Source organism: Raphanus sativus, chromosome 2 (assembly GCF_000801105.2).
Source record: "Raphanus sativus cultivar WK10039 chromosome 2, ASM80110v3, whole genome shotgun sequence".
NCBI classification, from domain to species: Eukaryota; Viridiplantae; Streptophyta; class Magnoliopsida; order Brassicales; family Brassicaceae; genus Raphanus; species Raphanus sativus.
The window spans coordinates 12,354,452-12,370,431 of NC_079512.1; the positions used below are offsets into that span (position 1 = coordinate 12,354,452).

Consider the following 15,980-nt stretch of genomic DNA (forward strand, 5'->3'; position numbering starts at 1 on the left):
AGTGTCTCCAAAGGTTCCTAGGATATTTTTCTTTAGATCAAAATATTCTTGTATACTCAGTTCTCGAGAACTTTGTTGCTTTAGACAACTCTATATCCTCTGAGACTTATATATATTATCCAGTGGACTTATTAATTAGGCGGTTTACTCCTTGAACCGCAAGTAAATAAGTTTTCTTTCTTATGTGCCAAGACTTATCTAGGATCTCAATGTTTGTTGCATCCACCATAAGGAACTTATCTCCTTATAATTGATTCCTGGTCTTTGTGAAATCCTTGTGCATATGGTCGTGCGCTTATTACTTGGCTATCTCACCATGTTTGATTCTTTTAACTCACATAGAATCATTCCTGTCCAACTGGTTTTCTGTCTAGAGGTGCCGACATAGGACAAAACCTCTTTCTTAAACTCCACGTCCTCCTATCCATTTGATCTTAACTCATGTGTTTGAATGCATTAATATGGACGTGGGTCTCAATGTTCCTCATTGCATCTCATGATCTTTAAGTGCTACATTGCGCATTGTATTTCGTTAACTTCGAGTTACCGTTGTTTTCCTTTTGTGTCCTAGACATGACATAACTTTATTGAGGTTTTATTATGACCTTTAATACCCAAGCTTGGCGTCCCAAACATCATTAGGTACCTTAAGGTAACAACCATTTTTGGTTTCCTCATCTGTGATCACTGCTTTAGTTTTGTACATGTACATTTTTGATTATGTCTAGAATTCCTCATCCACGATTTGCACCTTACTTTAATATCGCGAGGGATCTTATCTTTAGAACTTATTGATCTAAATTGTTTAATCATTAAGCAAAACTTGATTGTGTTCTATTTGAACATCAAATCTTAATTTTGGTGCATTCATAGCTGGTAGAAATGACTTATGTCATTCTACTTTCGGGTCAGGAATCTGGCAATTATATTGATATATGGTGTTTTTCACATCATTGTATATATGTTTTCATTTGTTTCAAGTCACTAATTCGTGTCAGTCTAGTCCTTTTTGACCTTTTACAGGTCTGGAGTTAGCAGAAGAAAGAAGAGAAGGTGCCTGATGAAAAGAAGTCATTTTTGGAGCATTCCTGCGGAGAACACTCAAGAGAACAGTCCCGAGACTGTTCTCTCTCAAGCGGAACAAGCAGACGGAGTGATCCGGAGATTGTTCCAGACGAATATGGAAACTCCTATTTCGGGAATTAAACCCCTGTTGCCCTAATCTCTTTTCTTCTGATTGGCGCCTCCATATAAAACGCCATCTATCTATTTTCTATTTTCTTACGCTAGTTTTTACAAGAGAACACTGAGTATTTGCGATCTGCAACTTGTAAGGGAGAAGAATCCATCCTCTCATAGAGAAGATCATCTGAACCCTATTGTTTTCATACTCTGTTCTTATGCAATTTTATTCAGGATTTATGTCTTTGTCTATGTGCATCATGATCGAGTAGTGACCTTGCTCGCCTAGGGTTTTTAGGGTGTTGAGACATGAGCTAAACATAGATAAGCGATCCATAACTGTTCTTCATTCATACTGTTCTTACTGCTTTCATTAACCTGATCACTTGATGTTAGATCACTAGTTCATCACCTAGTTAACCGCTTAGGATGATAACTTGACATGTATTGAATGAGCTTAGTATCCCTAATCAGCGAAAGTAGATATTAGGGTGGTAAGTGAACTGATCGGACCTGTTCTCTAAAGCTTGCAATCGATCTTCATCCCAACGACAGTTAGGTGGTGAGATCGATCTGCAAAGCGATCACTACCACGACAGTGGAGTGTTCCAGCTGAGTGATCCGAGTTCTAGAAAGCACTTCATCGCGCTTGAATAATTGTTTGGCTCCAATTCAACACCCAATGAAATACCCTAGGCTAGCTCTTGTTTAATTGAATCAATCTCGTGTTTATTTTGCTTGTTAGCTATCGCCTCTTTCAACCAAATCATATTTTCTTCTTAGCTTGATTCTGAAACTTATAGAACTAGAGTGTAGACTGGTCCTCTGGATTTGAATCTCAATACAACATTGCAACTGTTAACTTGGCAGTAGCAAGGATTCATTTTTAGTGTATCAAGTTTTGGCGCCGTTGCGACGGGGACCAGATTTTTTACCTCTAATTTTCGGTTTCATATCTAGTCTAAGATATCTAACTCGTGTTATTTTCTTTGTTTCAGCTGATGATCCAGGTGCATGACCAGTAGACATACTCGGAGCAACGCACAAGGACCATTGCATCAGCTTTCTAACGAGGAACTAGCGAGATTGGAACGACAGAACCGTCAACAGCCGAGATCAACGAACACCAACATGGGTGATCATCCAGATGATCTCACTGCTGCGTTTGCACTCATGCAACAGCAGATGCAGCAGATGCAGCAGACGATCCAAGCGCAGCAAGCTGCTGCCGAGCAAGCTGCTCTGAATGCTGCGAACCAACAGGAGGAAGTGGTCCAGATCGGCCAGAGAAACTTACTGCGTAATCTGCCTGCTACGCGATCTGCCATAACCCCTCCACCGTGCACTAGGCAAGACTTCGAGATCAAGCCAGCCTTGATAAGTCTAGTGCAAAGGAAGATCTTCAATGGACTTCCTGCTGAGATACCGATGGACCACATCGAGCACTTTGAGAAGATGTGTGGTTTCACTAAAGCGAATGGAGTACCACCCGATTACATCAAGTGTACTCTGTTCCCTTTCTCTCTTGATGGGAAAGCTGCTCGCTGGCTTGATTCACTACCCACCGGATCACTCACCACTGGGAACAAGTCCGAGAGGCTTTCTTAAGCCACTTCTACACGAAATCGAAGACGGCAGCTCTGAGACAGAAGATCGTGACCTTCAAACAGCTGGTGGACGAGCCGTTCTGCGATGCTTGGGAGCGATTCAATGTCTACCGCAGAGAGTGCCCACATCACGGTTTTGAGGAAGACTATCTGCTGGAGTGTTCTACGATGGAGTAGGCTGGGAGTACAGGAACGCTTTGAACTCAGCCAGTAAGGGAGATTTCATGACTCAGTCCACTCAAGGTGCATTCGAGTTGATTGAGAACATGGCCTCAAGCTCAGCTGACAATAACCGCGAGACTGATCGCACTCAGAAGGTGAAGAGCATCGACAACAGCAAGATTGATGAGCTCTCTGCCAAGGTCGATCAGCTGATTAAGAGTAACCAGAACCAGGTCTTCATCATGGAAGAATCCCCACAGGATAAAGCTACCGCGGAAGGCACATCAGAGGCAGATCAGTCGGCTGAGGATCAGCATGAAGTGAGTTATGTGAATGGGCAAGGATGGCAGTTCAAGAACTATCACCCGAACCCTAACGTGAGGAACAATCCCCACCTGTTCAATGCCCCTAAACCAGACGATAAAGCTCAAGGAACCAGGGTCAGAACAGTGGATACCAAAAGGCCTTATGGCAATCAGGGAAGAACCTTTGTCCTTAACCCAGCTCAGAATGCCCAGTTCCACAGCCAGAAACAGCCGGTTAATCAGCAAGCTGCACAACCGACTCAGACTGCTCCGCATGATGACATGAAGAGTCTCGCCAATATGATGAGCCAACTGCTCCAAGGACAGCAGATCCAAGGGGAAGCACTGAACCAGGTCACAAACGACATCAACACCAGGATGAATCATATGTTCAATGACCTGAGTGTGAAGTATGACAATGTCTCAAGCCATATGAGACAGATGGATATTCAGATTGCTCAGACTGCTGAGAATGTGAAGAGACAGCAAGGAACTCTCCCTGGAAAAACAGACAAGAACCCCAAGGAGTGCAATGCAGTAGGTTGAGGAGTGGAAAGCAACTGCCTGATCTAGACCCCAGGAGATTCACATCGGCTGAGAAAGGGAAGCAGAAGGAGTCGGATCAGCCACCTAAGCTGTACCCACAGATGAGGAAGATGCAGAACAACCTACTGAGACTGTTCCGACTGAAGCAGAGCGACCCGCTGGGGTTGTTCCACCGACTGCAGCACCTTCTCCTGCTCGTCAGTATGTACCGAAAGTGCCCTACCCTGTTCCAGCTAAGGCTACACGCAAGGATAAGGAAGAGATGAAGTGCAGGAAGATGCTGGAAGACCTAACTGTCAAGCTCCCTCTGATGAGTGCGATCCAGATGATACCATCCATGCGTAGCTTTGTCAAGGGACTGATCTCTGGGAAGATATCTGATGACAGCGAGTTCATGATTGTCTCTAAGGAGTGCAGCGCGGTGCTCCAGAACAGAAGGATCAAGAAGTTGGGTGATCCGGGAAAATTTGTTCTCTCGGTTCAGATTGGCAGAACACTCTTCTCATGCTCACTGGTCGATCTAGGGTCGAGCATAAACCTATGCCATACACTGTGGCTAAGCGCCTTGGATACACGGACTTCAAGCCTACCAGGATGTCACTAGTGTTTGCTGATCGATCTGTGAAGTCTCCAGTTGGAATCCTCGAAGATCTTCAAGTTCTGGTTGGGAAACAATTGTTCCTGCCGATTTCGTTGTTCTGGAAGTCGAGGAAGACTCCAATGATCCCCTGATCCTAGGCAGACCATTCCTCTGCACTGTTGGAGCTATCATTGATGTCCGACAAGGGAAGATTGATCTCCACCTTGGAGATATTGTGATGAAGTTTGAGATGGATCAGATGCTCAAGAAGCCGATGCTGGATGGACAAACCTTCACTGTCCAAGAAGATGGTGATCCGCTAGAGCCGCATGAAGGAATGATCGAGGAGATTCTCACCGAGGATCCACTTGAACTCGCCTTAGTCAGAGCTGAAGCCGAGCAGAGCTTAGAGAGTGTTGATGCTGATGCCTATGCCAAATTCCTGGATTCAGCCAGGAGTATGGAGAGGATGGTGGCGAATCTAAGTCTGGGGGAGAACAGTGACTCCAGCACAGCGACTGGAACAACCCGCCTCAGAACCCTGTTTTCCGGCAGCTCAGACCGATGACTCATGGAGCGAGCTGAAAGCTCCAAAGGTAGAGCTCAAATCCCTTCCCAAGGGACTCAGGTATGCATTTCTTGGACCCAACTCCACATATCCTGTCATTGTGAATGCTGACCTGAACAATGCAGAGACTGCTCTGCTTTTGTGTGAGCTGAGAAAATCGTAAGGCTTTGGGTTATTCTCTAGCTGACATACCTGGCATTTCACCTGATCTGTGCATGCATAGAATACACCTGGAAGATGAATCGATGACTTCTGTAGAACATCAGAGGAGGTTAAACCGAATCTAAAAGATGTTGTAAAGAAAGAGATAATGAAACTTCTAGAAGCAGGTGTGATCTATGCGATCTCTGATAGTAAGTGGGTTAGTCCTGTGCATGTAGTACCTAAGAAAGGTGGGATCACTGTGATAACCAATGAAAAGAATGAATTGATCCCCACTAGAACAGTTACTGGTCATCGCATGTGCATTGATTTTCGTAAGTTGAATGCTGCGACTCGTAAGGATCACTTCCCACTTCCTTTTATTGATCAAATGCTTGAGAGATTGGCTAACCACCCTTACTATTGCTTTTTAGATGGTTATTCAGGTTTCTTTCAGATTCCCATCCACCCAGATGATCAGGAGAAGACGACGTTCACATGCCCTTATGGAACATATGCATACAGGAGGATGCCCTTCGGCTTGTGCAATGCTCCAGCGACCTTCCAGCGATGCATGATGTCGATTTTTACTGATCTGATCGAAGACATAATGGAGGTTTTCATGGACGATTTCAGCGTCTATGGAAGCTCCTTTCATGTCTGTTTGTCAAATTTGTGCAGGGTACTGAAGCGATGCGAGGAGAAGCATCTGGTGCTGAACTGGGAGAAATGCCACTTCATGGTCAGAGATGGGATTGTTCTGGGACACAAGATATCCGAGAAAGGCATTGAGGTGGACAAGGCAAAGATCGAGGTCATGATGAGTCTGCAACCACCAACTTCAGTGAAGGGAATCAGGAGTTTCTTGGGACACGCTGGTTTCTATAAGGGTTCATCCAAGACTTCTCTAAGATCGCGAGACCACTCACTCGGTTGCTCTGCAAGGAAGCTCAGTTTGCCTTTGACAGTGACTGCTTAGCCGCATTCCACACGATCAAGGGAGCTCTAGTCAGTGCACCAGTTGTCCAACCTCCAGACTGGGATCTCCCTTTTGAGATCATGACAGATGCAAGTGATTTTGCAGTGGGAGCAGTCCTTGGACAGCGTAAAGACAAGAAGCTTCACGTGATCTACTATGCAAGCAGAACTTTAGATGAAGCTCAATGCCGATACGCAACCACAGAGAAGGAGCTCCTTGCCATCGTGTTCGCTTTTGAGAAGTTCAGATCCTATCTGGTTGGATCAAAGGTGATTGTGCACACAGACCACGCGGCTCTCAAGTACCTACTCACGAAGAAGGATGCTAAACCGCGGCTCTTAAGATGGATTCTTTGCTCCAAGAGTTTGATCTGGAGATAAGAGACAAGAAGGGGGTTGATAATGGAGTAGCAGATCATCTCTCCAGGATGAAAGTGTCAGATGAGACAGTTCTTGATTGAACAACCGATGGAGTACGTCAATGCGATTGGTCTGCGCAACATGGAGCAGTCGTCACCTGCCATCAAGGACTGTTCCCGCGTAGAAGGAGCATTCGTTGCAGTGATCCAGAAGGAGTACCCGAACCTTCCATGGTTTGCTGAGATTGCCAACTTCTTGGCAGCTGAGAAAGAGCCTTTGAGGTTCACTGGGAATGAGAAGAGGAAATTTCTGAGGGAGGCAAGGCACTACTTCTGGGATGAGCCGTATCTCTATCGGCAAGGCAAGGATGGGATCTTCAGGAGATGTGTTCCAGAGGCTGATATTCCAGGGATCCTTCACCACTGCCATGGTTCCTCTTATGCTGGTCACTTTGCCACCTTCAAGACTGTTTCCAAGATCCTCCAAGCCGGTTTCTGGTGGCCCACTATGTTCAGAGATGCTCACGCCTTCATATCTCGATGCAATTCATGCCAAAGGATGGGGAGTATAAGCAGAGAAACGAGATGCCTCAGAACTACATCTTGGAAGTTGAAGTGTTCGATTGCTGGGGGATCGATTTCATGGGACCTTTCCAGTCTCTCACAAGAATGAGTACATCCTAGTTGCTGTGGACTATGTCTCCAAGTGGGTAGAAGCGATTGCTAGTCCAACCAATGATGCGCGAGTTGTAACCAAGATGTTCACCTCCATCATCTTCCCAAGATTTGGAGTGCCTAGAGTGGTAATAAGCGATGGTGGAACTCACTTTATCAACAAGTTGTTCCAAGGGATTGCTGAGCAAGAATGGTGTGAAACACAAGGTTGCAACCGCCTACCATCCTCAAACAAGTGGTCAAGTGGAAGTTTCAAACAGAGAGATCAAGAACATCCTGCAGAAGACTGTCAACACCACCCGCAAGGATTGGTCCCTTAAGCTTGACGATGCTCTCTGGGCGTACAGAACAGCCTACAAGACCCCTTTAGGGACCACTCCCTATCATCTGGTCTATGGCAAGGCGTGCCACCTACCTGTTGAGCTAGAGTACAAGGCGGCTTGGGCTGTCAAACTACTCAACTTCGACATCAAACCTGCCAAGGAGAGGCGAACCATTCAGATCCACGAGTTGGAGGAGATCAGGCATCTGGCCTATGAGAGTTCTAAGATCTACAAGGAAAAGACCAAGGCGTTCCACGACAAGCGGATCATCAGCAGAAGCTTTGCTCCGAACGATCAGGTCTTACTCTTCAATTCACGGGTTAAGCTGTTCCCTGGAAAGCTTAAATCTAGATGGTCTGGACCTTTCACCATTAAGGAGGTTCGCCCTTATGGAGCTGTTGTGTTGCTGGACACAAGAGGAGGAGAATTTGTTGTCAATGGTCAGCGTCTCAAGCCATATCTTGCTGACACAACAATCGCTGAAGGTGTAGAGATACCCTTAAGCGATCCCCCTCAAGCCTAATCGGCTCATTGAAGTCAAGCTAGTGACAGAAAACAAGCGCTTGGTGGGAGGCAACCCACTGGTGAGTGTAAATATTGTTTTCTTTTTGTCTTTATCTTTCTAGGAACTAACTTGCAGGTTGAAAAATCAAGAAAATTCGAGATCACTCCAGGAGAGCACTCCAGCGGTTGTTCCGCCGATTGTTCCCAGGTAAGTTCTCGAACAAAAAAAAAATAATAAAAAAAAATAAAAAAAATAAAAAAAAAAAGGGAAGGGGAAGCGGTTTTGATTGGTTTTTAAACCCCAAACATTCCACTTCCCCACTTCATCCTCTCTCTCCGCCGCACCCCCCTTTTAGAACCCTAAAATCGCAACTCTCATCTCCCTCTTTCTCATCGATTTTGGTTCTAAACCTCTTGGGATTCTCTTGAGATTGGGTTGTTTTGCAGGATTCACCTCTCCAATCAAGGTAATCGGACAAGAACTCTCCCTCTTTGCGCATGCAAATCGCGAATTGGGAGTGATTTCTTGGATCCTCTTTTTCCTTTATGCTTGCGATTTCATCCTAGATTGTAGCTCTTGATAGTATATTTGCTACTAGGATTGAATTCATGGTTGATTTTGAATGGAATAAGAACCGATTGTTGCTTGTATTATTGGCCTTGCGATTTGTATTGTTGAGATTGAGGCTTGTGTAGGTTGTCTAGTAATCGATGGACTTGGGTAAAACAAGAAGATTGGATTGTTCCATCGTTTCTAGAACAACCAACGAACTGTGCTGATATTGGGATTTGTTTTTGTCTTGCAGATGCCTCCAAAGATGCGGAACGCAAGAGCCACCAAGAGCACAGCTTCTCCAGCCGCGAGTGCTCCACCTGGGTACCCGTGGCCGAACAAGACTGAGGGAGCGCCCATCGACCTCAATGATCCGATGCTCCTTGACTTCAACGTTGAGGGATGGGACAAGGAGTCGGCAGCGATATACAACAGGCTCCTCCTAGCAGAGATCTTGCCCACGCGATTCGTGCACCAGCCAACACTAGGCACTATAGGCCTTGACACTGAGGTGTTCGACACGATGCAGGCTATGGGATCATGCCTCTCTGCTACCAGGCCCAGGTTCTCTACCCAGACTTGGTCAGGCAAGTGCTCGCGACGTGCAAGATCACTTACCAGAACCCCAATGCGCCTACGTACGAGAACTGCTCCTTCTCCTTCATGGCTGATGGCAAGTTCTGCACCATCTCTCTCAACGATCTGAAACGCTGCTCGAGATTGCAGACACGCCAAAGGGGGTTTCAGTGGAAAGAAGTTCAAGCCGGCAGACACCTTTTGGGATCTCATCGCAGCCGGCAAGTTCACCTCTCGCAAAGCCTATCAGTCGCAGATCCGGAACCCTGCTATCCGGATCATCGCCAAGATTGTGTCCAATGTCTGTTCGCGAAGGAGTACACCTCCAAGATCACGAATGGAGAGCTTCAGTTCTCTACACGGGACTTGAGGATGAGATGCGCAGAGAGAACATCACCCCGATCCAGGAAGTCAAGACCAACCAGGGTATCATCTCATCTCCATGTTCGCTGACCGCAGAGACACACTGGTTCGGACTGATGATAAGAAGGATCGTTGCGGCAGTCTGCTCACACCCTTGTTCCAGCACTTCAACATCAACCTCAGCTCTTACACGGTCGTCTCTGCGATTGAGTACATCGATACTCCTTACCTGATCGCATGCCACATCCTGCGCGACGAGACCACCTACAAGTTCCAGGATAAAGAAGGGAACCCTCTGTACTGCAAGCTCCCTATGCCTGGGTTCACAGACTTCTTATCCTGGAGAACATTGTGTTCTCACTCGCTGAAGAGCACCTCTGCGATGATCCGAAGGCACCGGTTCAGCACGATGATGAAGACATGGATGATGTGGAGCATGTGACTCCACCGGCTGATGGTGAGTATGACTTGGAGGACTTCACCGATGTGACTGATGATCACGCCTACAGACGCTGGATGGTTGATTCCCAAAGAAGAACAACAGCCTCATGAAGAGGATACTCAGGGCGATCACAGGCGGCTGCATTGGAGCGCAGGAGGAGCGTACGCCGCAGAGAACAAGGCGCCCAGGCAAGGAACGCGGGAACATCGACTGGAGCAGAGAGACTGCCGAGGAACAGGAGGACAGCTGGTCACTCCGGTAGCGGCGATTCAGACTGAGTCCGAAAGGACTATTTCTATCCCTTGTCTTATCCATCTGAACTATTTATTTTTTATGTTATTTGCTTCTGTTTGGTTGTTTCAGCTTCCTCTGATTTATTTTCACAACCAGGGATGGTGTGAACTAAGTCTGGGGGAGCGATTGTACTATATTCGCTTGTGTGCTTTTTGAGTCAGTCCTTGTGTCATTTTTATGTTTTTATCGAGTCAGTTTTTAGGATCGAGTCAGTCAAAACTATTGTGGGAATCAGGACCTTATTTGTGATGCTCTTTAACCACCTCGTGCTTTAACCTTCTTATTCAGTGACCTTAGCAGTGATGAAAGACCCACACATGGACCTGGAACACCCTGACTTATCTCATTTGACACTCCAGAAGTTCTATACCGATCAGGTTACACTGGGCAGACTTAACTCCACTTTATCTGAACCTAATCTGGACTTTAATTCTTCTTGTCATGGGCACTAGATCAGGGTAGAATGAGAACTACACTCAGGACTTCTTATCCGATTTTTATCCCTCTTGCTGTTCCTGAGTGGCTAGCTCATCTTTAGCTAGTTCCCACTTGAACCCTGACCTTTAATTCCACCCTCATGCATTTGCTTTTCTAGTACTTTATGTGCAGATATGTGCAAAAAGGTCGGAGAGGAAAGGATCGACGCAGTTCTTACTCATCAATGCTCACACAGTGGAAGCAGGCAGAACAACCGGAGTGCTTGTTCCGACACGAAAGGGAACAACCGAGTGCCTGTTCCGATACCATGGAGAACAACGAAGAAGTAAGTGGCTAGAACAGACCAGAATGAATCACCAGTGGCATCATGTACATCACTTGTTACCTCCTTGCTCGTCACCCCAGCATTTTGTAATTCGATATATAAAAAAAAAAAAAAATTGTTTTGCTTTGATTTACTGGTGACGAGAAGGGAAGAATCTATGATGCATGCCACTGGGGAAGTTGAGAAAGTAATGGTGGTTTCAGTGAAGTGTTCTGAAGGGGAAGTTGAATCGCGCAGAGCAGTCTTATGATCGATCTATCGGAGAGCAGTCCGATTAGCAGAGATGAGTAAGGACTGTGGACCTCAATGGAGCCGTCCTCTCACGACCATTTTGTGCGATATCCTGCACCCGCTCTTGGTAAACCCTAAACACTCTTGAACTCCACCATAAAAGTTAGCCTGTTCTATACCTAGCCCGTTCTCTCTGAGTAGAGCCTGTGACAAGAAGCTCACGCTGATCTTAATTGAACATAAGGAGTTTTGTCTCGAAAGTGTTGCCTTTTCAGGTTGAGATGTAGAGTAAGGAGCCGATCTTCGAACAGCGATCAGGGGGTTCTCAGTAAGTGTGTGTGGTCCTAATCTACAGCTTGTATGGTTCAGAGATTTGTGGTAAGAGTATGGTTGCTGAGAATAAGCGAGTTCCCACGCTTTCAAACCTTTCTCCCTGTTCTTGGTACTTGCCTTGTTCGAGGACAAACAAGGATCTAAGTCTGGGGGAATTGATATATGGTGTTTTTCACATCATTGTATATATGTTTTCATTTGTTTCAAGTCACTAATTCGTGTCAGTCTAGTCCTTTTGACCTTTTACAGGTCTGGAGTTAGCAGAAGAAAAAGAGAAGGTGCCTGATGAAAAGAAGTCCTTTTTGGAGCATTCCTGCGGAGAACACTCAAGAGAACAGTCCCGAGACTGTTCTCTCTCAAGCGGAACAAGCAGACGGAGTGATCCGGAGATTGTTCCAGACGAATATGGAAACTCCTATTTCGGGAATTAAGCCCTGTTGCCCTAATCTCTTTTCTTCTGATTGGCGCCTCCATATAAAACGCCATCTATCTATTTTCTATTTTCTTACGCTAGTTTTTACAAGAGAACACTGAGTATTTTGCGATCTGCAACTTGTAAGGGAGAAGAATTCATCCTCTCATAGAGAAGATCATCTGAACCCTATTGTTTTCACTCTGTTCTTATGCAATTTTATTCAGGATTTATGTCTTTGTTATGTGCATCATGATCGAGTAGTGACCTTGCTCGCCTAGGGTTTTTAGGGTTGAGACATGAGCTAAACATAGATAAGCGATCCATAACTGTTCTTCATTCATACTGTTCTTACTGCTTTCATTAACCTGATCACTTGATGTTAGATCACTAGTTTCACCTAGTTAACCGCTTAGGATGATAACTTGACATGTATTGAATGAGCTTAGTATCCCTAATCAGCGAAAGTAGATATTAGGGTGGTAAGTGAACTGATCGGACCTGTTCTCTAAAGCTTGCAATCGATCTTCATCCCAACGACAGTTAGGTGGTGAGATCGATCTGCAAAGCGATCACTACCACGAAGTGGAGTGTTCCAGCTGAGTGATCCGAGTTCTAGAAAGCACTTCATCGCGCTTGAATAATTGTTTGGCTCCAATTCACACCCCATGAATGTTGGGGTCAAAATGGTCAAGACGAAATCGATGTCCGAAAGTCTCGGAAAACTATGAAAAATGTTAAAGCCACCTTCGAGGACTAATTGTTTATCTGAGAAACTTAAGAAAAATTAGTTCGAGATTCACCATCTCGAAATCAATGCTAGAAACATTTTTCTACACAAGGAAACCTCGGAAAACATAAAAACGCAAGAAACACGAACACGCCAAGGAACGAGCAGCCAAAACCGAGCGTGGCCCGTGGCCGCCGGGCGGCTAAGCCCATGCTGGCGTGGCCGCCGGCGGTAGCGCCCGTGCTGGCCGTGGCGCGGGCGGCTAGCCCCGGCTGGCCGTGGCTGCCGGCGCTAGCGCCGTGCTGGCCGTGGCCGCCGGGCGGCTAAGCCCGTGCTGGCCGTGGCCGCGCGGCTAGCGCCCGTGCTGGCCGTGGCCGCCGGGCGGCTAGCCCGTGCTGGCCGTGGCCGCCGGCGGCTAGCGCCCGTGCTTGGCCGTGGCCCGCCGGGCGGCTAGCCCCGTGCTGGCCGTGGCCGCCGGGGCTAGCGCCCGTGCTGGCCGTGGCCGCCGGGCGGTAGCCCCGTGCTGGCCGTGGCCGCCGGCGGCTAGCGCCCGTGCTGGCCGTGGTCGCCGGCGGCTAGCCCCGTGCTGGCTCGGGTCGTCGGACGGCTAGTCTCGTGCGTAAATTCCAAACCTCCGGGTCGCCAGAAATCCGTGTTTCGCGACTTTCCGAGTCCTTGCAAGTAAAACTCCTTTTTCTGTTCCGGGATTTCTGAAAACTCCTAAGACATCAACGGGTAGGAAGACTTCGTATAAAACGGTGATGGTTATCGTACAACACCATTCACCTCAGCAATGGATCGAAGATCTTCCAAAAGACTCGACATCCAAGTAGGAGCATCCTTTCAGAGAAATCGTAGAAAAACAGCGGAAGCCCGGAATGCGGCCCGAAAGGGACCAACTCCGATCGGACGACCAGTTTACGATTTTCTAAAAGGATAGATGCGACGGTTTACAATTATCTTCGCTGACAAATGATAAACTTCCGAAAAGATAAATGTCAACTTCCGAAAGGATAAATGTCAACTTTCCGAAAAGATAAATGTCAACTTTCCCGATAAACGGGAAAGCCGACGAAAATGGAAAAAGTCCAGCCCACGGCAGACTCAGCCCACCAAGGATAGACCGTCATATGGGAGTATATAAGCAATGCTAGGAGCAGAGGAAGGGGGATCCGAAATCAGAAGAAAGAAACCACCCCAGAGCAATTTAGAACTTAGGCGCTTATTTCCTTTTTTAGCGAGCTGCGACTCAACTAGGTTAGATCTAGGATTCGAGACTAGCGACGATCGACAGCTCTTGCGGCCGAGATCTCGACCTGTTGTCCAAACGCTTTCCGCAGATTCGGAAATAAGATTCTTTCTTTTTGCTCTACTTATTTTGCGTATTTATTCTCAATTAGACTTGTTTTAACTCTGTCGTGCGTGGCCCAGCAGATAGCCGGGATCCTCGGGGAAAACTAGGTCAACTTAGTTTTCCTACGTTTTAACTTAACTAAAATCGACAGTGCGAATTTCGGTTCCCACAGTTTGGCGCTAGAAGGAGGGGATTCACGGCTTTATCTTTTCTCGCAACTACGCACGCCCGGTTAAGCATGTCTGTTGACGCGGAAAAAGACAAGCAAACACACGACGGACCAGCCGTCGATGTCAACGCTGAGAAGACTCCTGACGGAAACGTATCGACGGTCACTGCCGAGGCAAACACCGCGATGCTGGACCAGATGAAGGAACTGTTCGCCACCGCCAGAAACGGTCGGAAGAACAGGAGAAACTAATGGCTTCACTCGCTAAACAGGTCAATACCTTAACAGCGAAAAGCAAACTCCCGCGCGGATCCACCAAGGTGAGACGTGTCAGGAGGCTGGACTTCGGACCTTCCGAAGACCAAGAAAAAGATGCCCCGAGAAAATCCCCGGAACTCGTCCCTGACGATACCACTCCGACGGGGCAGAAGAAAACGACGGGCAACCTTCCACCTCCCGCAAGGGACAACGAAGGAGACGACGTCGAAAGAATTAATCTGGATGTCAGCGATCAATCGGATCCGTCCGACGAAGACGCCGACATCCACCACCGAAGGACCCGAAGTCAGTCAGCTCGACTGGCGGCAGCCTTCGAAAAACCCATGACGGAAGAGGAAGAAGACCTCTACTGGTCAGAGCAAGAAAGGCTGGCTGAGGATCAGACTCGGGCCTATCGCCGCCAGCGTAGACAGAAGAGCGCAAACGGCACCAGCGAGATTCACGATCTACGTGAGTACATCGCCAAAACTGCAGCCGAGGTGAAAGGGTAAAATCGCAGATTCACCACGCGACCAGCACTGCCCCCGAGATCGACCTGCTCCTCGAGGAGTCGAGAAAAACCCCGTTCACCTCTCGAATCACGGAGGCGCGAGTCTCGGATCCTGAGAAAATAAAGCTTCCCACCTACGATGGAACCACAGATCCAAAGGCACATTTGCAGTCTTTCCAGATTGCAATGGCAAGGTCTAAACTTCCGGAGCGGGAAAAGGATGTCGGCTGCTGTCTCCTGTTCGTCGAGAACCTCAGAGGTGCTGCGCTCGAATGGTTCTCACACTTGAAAAGAAACTCCATCGGAAGTTTCCGCCAGCTTGCTTCAGCTTTTCTGAAGCAATTCTCCATGTTCATGGACAGGGAAACTTCCGACGTGGACCTTTGGAGCCTAATTCAAAAGGAAGACGAACCGCTCCGCGACTACATAAAGAGGTTCAAACTCGTAATGTCCAGGGTAACAGGCCTCAGCGATAGAGTCGCCATCGACGCCCTAAGGAAGAACTCTGGTACAAATCGAAGTTCCGAAAGTGGATTTCTCTTGAAAGGCCACGCACCATCCAAGATACCCTCCACAAGGCAACGGATTTCATCATCATGGAAGAAGAGATGAAAATCCTAGCGCAAAAAGCATGGACCGCCAAAAGCGTCCGGCAAGAAGAAAACCTCTCGTAACGACAAGTACGTCCATCACGAGGGGGAAGACGTCCAAGGCGAACATAATTACGCCGTTAATTCCGAGCAAGGAAGGACCTCCGGAAACACCTGGACGCGGAACTCGTACAAGGACAACTCCAGCTGCGAGTTCCATCAGACGAGAGGTCACTCCACCGCCAACTGCAAAGTCCTCGGCGCTAGACTCATTATGAAGCTGCTCGACGGTAAACTAGCAACGGTCAAGAGCATGAAAGACCTGATCCTGGATTCTGACCGTCCGCCGAGGACCGACGGAGCCAATCCCGATAACGCTCCTGGAACTCAATCGGGCGAAAAACGCGAACGGAGACAAGACGGCGAAGGAAACAACAACAACCGCCAAAGGATCAACATGGTCATCGGAGG

At 47.4% G+C, this 15,980-nt stretch overlaps 1 non-coding gene across 1 annotated transcript; it reads right to left on the minus strand.

Annotated features, from left to right (window-relative positions):
- Nucleotides 1–2,819: 2,819 nt before the first annotated feature.
- Nucleotides 2,820–2,926, minus strand: LOC130508845 (small nucleolar RNA R71). The gene has a single exon (XR_008943030.1). It is a non-coding gene; the product is annotated as a small nucleolar RNA R71 (small nucleolar RNA).
- Nucleotides 2,927–15,980: the final 13,054 nt, after the last annotated feature.